This window comes from Berghia stephanieae, chromosome 13 (assembly GCF_034508935.2).
Source record: "Berghia stephanieae isolate SIO BIC M18660-M18661 chromosome 13, UCSD_Bste_1.3, whole genome shotgun sequence".
In the NCBI taxonomy this organism is placed as follows: Eukaryota; Metazoa; Mollusca; class Gastropoda; order Nudibranchia; family Aeolidiidae; genus Berghia; species Berghia stephanieae.
In genome coordinates, this window is record NC_088372.1 from 7,475,830 (window position 1) to 7,482,165 (window position 6,336).

Here is a 6,336-nt window from a genome sequence, read left to right on the forward strand (position 1 = left end):
GCATTCATTATAACAACCCTGCAAAATGCGGGATAAGCTGAAAGAAGAAGAAGAAGGAGTTGTTGGTTTGGTGCCAAAGACTGGACAATTCACCTTGAGGGTTTTGTGGTCGTTTCCAATGGTTGAGGTTGGTTTGGTGCCAAAGACTGGAAAATTCACCTTGAGGGTTTTGTGGTCGTTTCCAATGGTTGAGATTGGTTTGCAAGTCTATGATAGACAAATTTTTTTTCTTCTTTCCCTGACAGAGACAACACTGTTAACAACCAGGTACACATTTTACACTGGAGTATGGTGAGAGAATGCGAGTCAAGAACCTTTCCCTTCCAAGTACTTAACTTTTCCCCACTTAGCGAAGGTCTCGAACCCCTGGACCCCACTGGTCCGAAGGCGAGAGTTATACCACAAGACCACATAGCTGCACAAATAGATAAATAATAAATAAAATAAAATAAAATAAAATTCCTTTATTCATCCCGTGGGGGAAATTTGTCTTTAGGGTCTATTCTCCCATAGCAGGCAGGGAGGTACACACTGTGTCTTCTATCCCCTTATATCTGTTTTCCAACATGCTTTCTGTCTTTGTCTTGGAATGAGATTACTTTGTTTTTTTCATGGCCCTGGTCGGAGTCACAGCTGGGAGGGAAACAGTCAAATGCATAGTTATTGTTTTGGGGGATGATATTTTTTTCCTTGTAAATCATCTCTCTGTTATGTATTAGTATATTTGTTATTTTTTAATGTATAATGTAAGCATTTGAGTGTGTTCCTCTTTGTTGGATTTTGTTCTTGTGTCCGGATGAGACTTATAGGTGATCTCAAACTAAGTACATTGGTGATATGCTCTTGGAATCTACATCTGATCCCTATTTGTTCCATCTACATCTGATCCCTATTTGTTCCCGCGGGTGGTTGGATGGGAGCATCACCCTTGAATCATATACCTATGATGTCCGCATGGGTGTACGATCCGATAGTGATGTCGTTTCTTCTTCTCTTTACTAGCCTATCCTGCTTCTTTGGTTTGTGATTGTATTTTTGACAGGGGATATTTTTTTTCTGTAAATCTTCTGCCTGTTTGTTCTTGGTTATTTATAATTTAGCTTATGATATCTTTAGGTTATGATTTTGATTTACATTTGTACTATTTTTTGTTAGATTGCTTGTTTTTTTGTTTCAGCGGTCTCTCATATAACCTCAATTGTGTTGGAAGAGACCTAAAGCAACAAACAAACAAACTATTTGTTCCCAGTTTCCCTATGTCTTACTTTCTCTTTAATGCTTCAATTGTAATTCTAGAACTTTTTACTATCCCATTTTCTTCCTTTTTACTGGCGCTGATATAACCTAAATGTGTTGCAAGCGCCGTAAAACCCTTAAAATCAAACAAAACATAGGGCCTATTCCAAGGGAAGACTGGAATTACCCAAGCGTCAGTCGCAATCTGAGCTAGGGCGAGGTGACTTGATCAAGGCCAAGCAGCGCAGCAGCGGGTAATCGAACTTGGTACCTTTCGGGTACGAAGCAAAGACCGTACCACTGAGCACGCATATTGCTTCAGAAATGATCAAACCATTATAACTACATAATTGAGAAATTGAGAATTTTTATTGGCTTGTCAAAAAAAAAGATTTTTATTAGTCACACCTCAAAAATATACTTCCTGTAACATGTGGACTGTTCCCCAAGGGCTGCTCAAATATTAATTTTTGTGCATAATAGTTTTAAGCTGGCTGTTTTTTGGGTGGAAATTCAACCCATAGCTGTAACTATATAATATTATTGTGCTTTCATGAGTGGCAAAGACAAACTTGAGCTGGGTGGAGTTCCTTACCTCCCATAGTGGGCAGGGAGGTACTTACTGTGTCTTCTATCCCTCTTATATCTGTTTTCCAACATGCTTTCTGTCTATGTCTTGGAATGAGATTACTTGGTTTTGTCGAGGCAGTGGCTGGATGCCCTTTGCTGTGAGGGAGACAGTCAAATGTATGGTTAGTTTTGGGAGATGGTATTTTTTCCCTTGTAAATCATATTTGAGTGTGGAGAATGAAGAGGAGGGGGGAGGAAGAGGATGATGATGATGTTGAGGGGGAGGATGATGATGATGGTGATGATGATGATGATGTATTCCTCTTTGATGGATTTTGTGCTTGTGTCGGATGAGACTTATAGGTGATCTCAAACTAAGTACATTGGTGATATGCTCCTGGAATCTACATCTGATCCCTATTTGTTTCCAGTTCCCCTTTGTCTTACCTTTTCTTGGGTGCTTTAATTGTAATTCTAGAACTTTTTACTATCCCATTTTCTTCCTTTTTGCTGGCGCTGATATAACCTAAATGTGTTGCAAGCGCCGTACATCCCTTAAAAACAAAAACAATATTGGGTAGAAAATCAGCCCATAGCTGTAACTGTAGCATATGATTTTATTGTGCTTTCATGAATGGCAAAGACAAACTTGAGATCCGACCCATCTCATGATGAAACGCGTGTGTGCCAAAAGTTTGAGTGAAATACAATTGCATTCTGGGAGTGAGGAGACGAAGGGAGTTCTTGGTGATGATGATGAAGTATTAGTGACTAGTGTTTGTTTGTTTGTTTGTTATTTTGATGGTATTCTTGGAAATGGTAGTGGTATGAATGGCGATGTTATTTTATCGATGTTAATGTTATTATCGTTAATAATGATTGTTTTATTTATAGGGAATGAGATTAGCGGAAGAGTAGCGTCCCTTGATTGGACGTCACCCATAGTCTGTGACGTCACCAGCGGAAAAGTTATTAGAGAGAGAACGTCATGGTGGTTGTGCGCATGCGTCTCTCGTCCTCGCTTCTCGAATAACTTTTCCGCCGGTGACGTCACAGACTATGGGTGACGTCCAATCAAGGGACGCTACTCTTCCGCTAATCTCATTCCCCTGGGTGGGGATCCTGACCTCCCATAGCGGGCAGGGAGGTACATACTGTGTCTTCTATCCCCTTATATCTGTTTTCCAACATGCTTTCTGTCTTTGTCTTGGAATGAGATTACTTAGTTTTTTTCCTGGCCCTGGTCGGAGTCCTGGCTGGGAGGGAAACAGTCGAATGCATAGTTATTGTTTTGGGAGATGATATTTTTTTCCTTGTAAATCATCTCTCTGTTATGTTTAGTTTACATATTATATTATATGATTGGTAAACATTTGAGTGTATTCCTCTTAGTTGGGACCTGTGCTTGTGTCTGGATGAGACTTTTAGATGATCTCAAACTAAGTACATTGGTGGTATGCTCTTGGAATCTACATCTGATCCCTATTTGTTCCCAGTTCCCCTATGTCTTACTTTTTCTTGGGTGCTTTAATTGTAATTCTAGAACTTTTTACTATCCCAATTTCTTCCTTTTTACTGGCGCTGATATAACCTAAATGTGTTGCAAGCGCCGTAAAACCCTTAAAAACAAAAAAACAAAACAATCTCATTCCCTGTTATTGTTATTGTTGTTGTAATTGTTATTGTTATTATTGGAGCTAAAATTTCGTAATTCTGCGAATTTTTTTTTATAGTGGTAGAAAGATCTGCACTAGACACAATACCACATTTGGATGAAGGGTCACATTTGAATCAAGGCCATATTTATTTATTATTATCATGGAGTCACACTTGTTGCCATGGAAACTCAAAGCTGTTTTTCTGTTTGTTTGTTTGTTTTTTTTACTGTATATTTCATGTATGATATGGTTTGCTCTTGACAAATTGCTGTGACTTTATCACTTCTCACAATTGAGACGTATCTGAATCGGAATGTTGTTCGAAGTCGACTCAATTCTGAGTAGGTATTTGTATTCGAGGGCTGAGAGAGTTGATGAATGTGACAGCCATTGTCGGTGTTTTGGTTGAATAGTTTTCGATAATCTTCGCTTGAAGATTTCTAAATCTGTTGTGTTCACGCACGATTCAGAAAGAGTGTTCCAGTCTTTGATAGTGCGGGGTGCAAATGAATATTTGATGTTTGAGTTTGTAGATTGGTGTTTTAGTGTTTTTGAGTCGGTTTTTTCTTTGAATGCGTGAATTTTGTTGTATGTCTAGTTGTTCTGGTGAGATGGCTGTCAATTTGTTATTTTGAACATAAGAGTTAGTTTTTGTTCTTTCCTTCTGTCCTGGGTGGGGTTCCCAACCTCCCATAGTGGGCAGGGAGATACTTACTGTGTCTTCTATCCCCTATATCTGTTTTCCAATTGCTTTCTGTCTTTGTCTTGGAATGAGATTACTTGGTTTTATCCTGGCTCTAGCCGGGGTCCTTGGCTGGGGCGTGAAACAGTCAAATGTATAGTATTAATTTTGGAAAATGATATCTATTTTTTTCCTCCTTGTAAATCATCTCTCTTATGGAAGTGTTAGTTATAGTTTTTGTTTTGAAAATATTTTGTCAACATTTGAGTGCTGGTGTCTGGATGAGACTTGTAAGTGATCTCAAACTAAGCACACTAATACTGTGCTCTTGGAATCTACGTCTGTTTCCTGTTTGAACCAATTCTTCTTTGTTTTCCTTTTTCCTACTTCCTGGGTGGGGTTCCTGACCTCCCATATTGGGCAGGGAGGTACTTGCTGTGTCTTCTATCCCCTATATCTGTTTTCCAACTTGCTTTCTGTCTTTGTCTTGGAAAGAGATTAATTGGTTTTGTCCTGGCCCTGGCCTGAGTCCTAGCTGGGAGGGAAACAGTCAAATGCATAGTTATTGTTTTGGGAGATGATATTTTTTTCCTTGTAAATCATCTCTCTGTTATGTATTATTACGTTTGTTATTTTTAATGTATAATGTAAGCATTTGAGTGTATTCCTCTGTTGAATTTTGTGCTTGTGTCTGGATGAGACTTGTAGGTGATTTCAAACTAAGTACATTGGTGGTATGCTCTTGGCATCTACATCTGATCCCTATTTGTTCTCAATTCCCCTTTGTCTTACTTTTTCTTGGGTGCTTTAATTGTAATTCTAGAACTTTGTACTTTCCCATTTTCTTCCTTTTTACTGGCGCTGATATGACCTAAATGTGTTGCAAGTGCCGTAAAACCCTTAAAAACAAAAAAACAAAACAAAAACAATTTTCCTACTTGCTTTTACTTGAAATTCTAGATTTATTTTTTTTACTAATAGTAGGGGGAATTAGGTCCAAAAAACCCTTGAATTGTGCAAACAAGGTTGAAAGCATGAAAATTACATATGTTGTAGAATATGAAAAACCCTATAATTTATGATATAGAACCACTCTGAGAGATCAGTATTAGTTGAGATACAAGGTTTTTAAAATTAGAAAATTTTGAAATGGACGACAATAATTTCTATCATTTTTATTGTGTAAACATTCGAGGCAAGCCGACCAAAGGTTGTTTTACGTCATCCTTTGGATTCCCATTGGTGACTATTTTTAGCGTCGAAGCGGATGTTTTCCTTTCCCTTTACTTTCGATTCACGAACCATACAAATTATTTAATCATAAATATTATCCAATTTCACTTGTTTTAAAGGACGTATATCGAGCAATATTCTATAATAATATGAGATTTTTTTTCTGCATCTGATTTAATAAGTATAATATCAATTGCTCTAAAACGGACGGGCAGACGGGAAGACGAGCGGAGGGGTAGACAAAACAGACTAGCAGAACACAGCTCAATAAATGCCGATAACCGGTGTTGACAAAGGACAGTGCTCCTTCTCCCCTCCTCCTGTTTTCTTTTCTTTCCAAAAATATTGCTATAATCATTTTACGTGAGTTAAAACCTATTTCAGTCAAACTTGATGACAGTAAAGAGTCAGCATACCACTTACATTGCTATAATTATCATCATTATCATCATCATCAACCACTATGATGCTGTATTGTTGCAATTTATTTACTTTACGTTATTTACCTCAAAGGGACAATGGGAGAATGTTCTATTTGTACTGTTGTGTCCTTCTGTAAGGCACTGCACACATTTTGCCTGCTGATGATGTGTCTTTAACAGAAAGAACGAAAGAAAGAGAGAGAGAAAGAGAGAGAGAGAGAGAGAGAGAGAGAGAGAGAGAGAGAGAGAGAGAGAGAGAGAGAGAGAGAGAGAGAGAGATAGAGAGAGAGAGAGAGAGTTATGGAAGAATATTGCATATGCCTAATAAAGGAATGCGTTTGCATGATTTCAGATACACATACAATAGCAAAAATAACTGCTCCCAGAGACTGGGACAAGTGTTTGAAATGCCAACAAGATAACACAGACCGTTTATAATGTCCCTCTAAATGAGATTATTGAAAGTTTAAAACAAAATGATACTAAGTGGCATAAGTATTGTCGTGTAAAATTTAATGCCAACAAAATTAGGCGA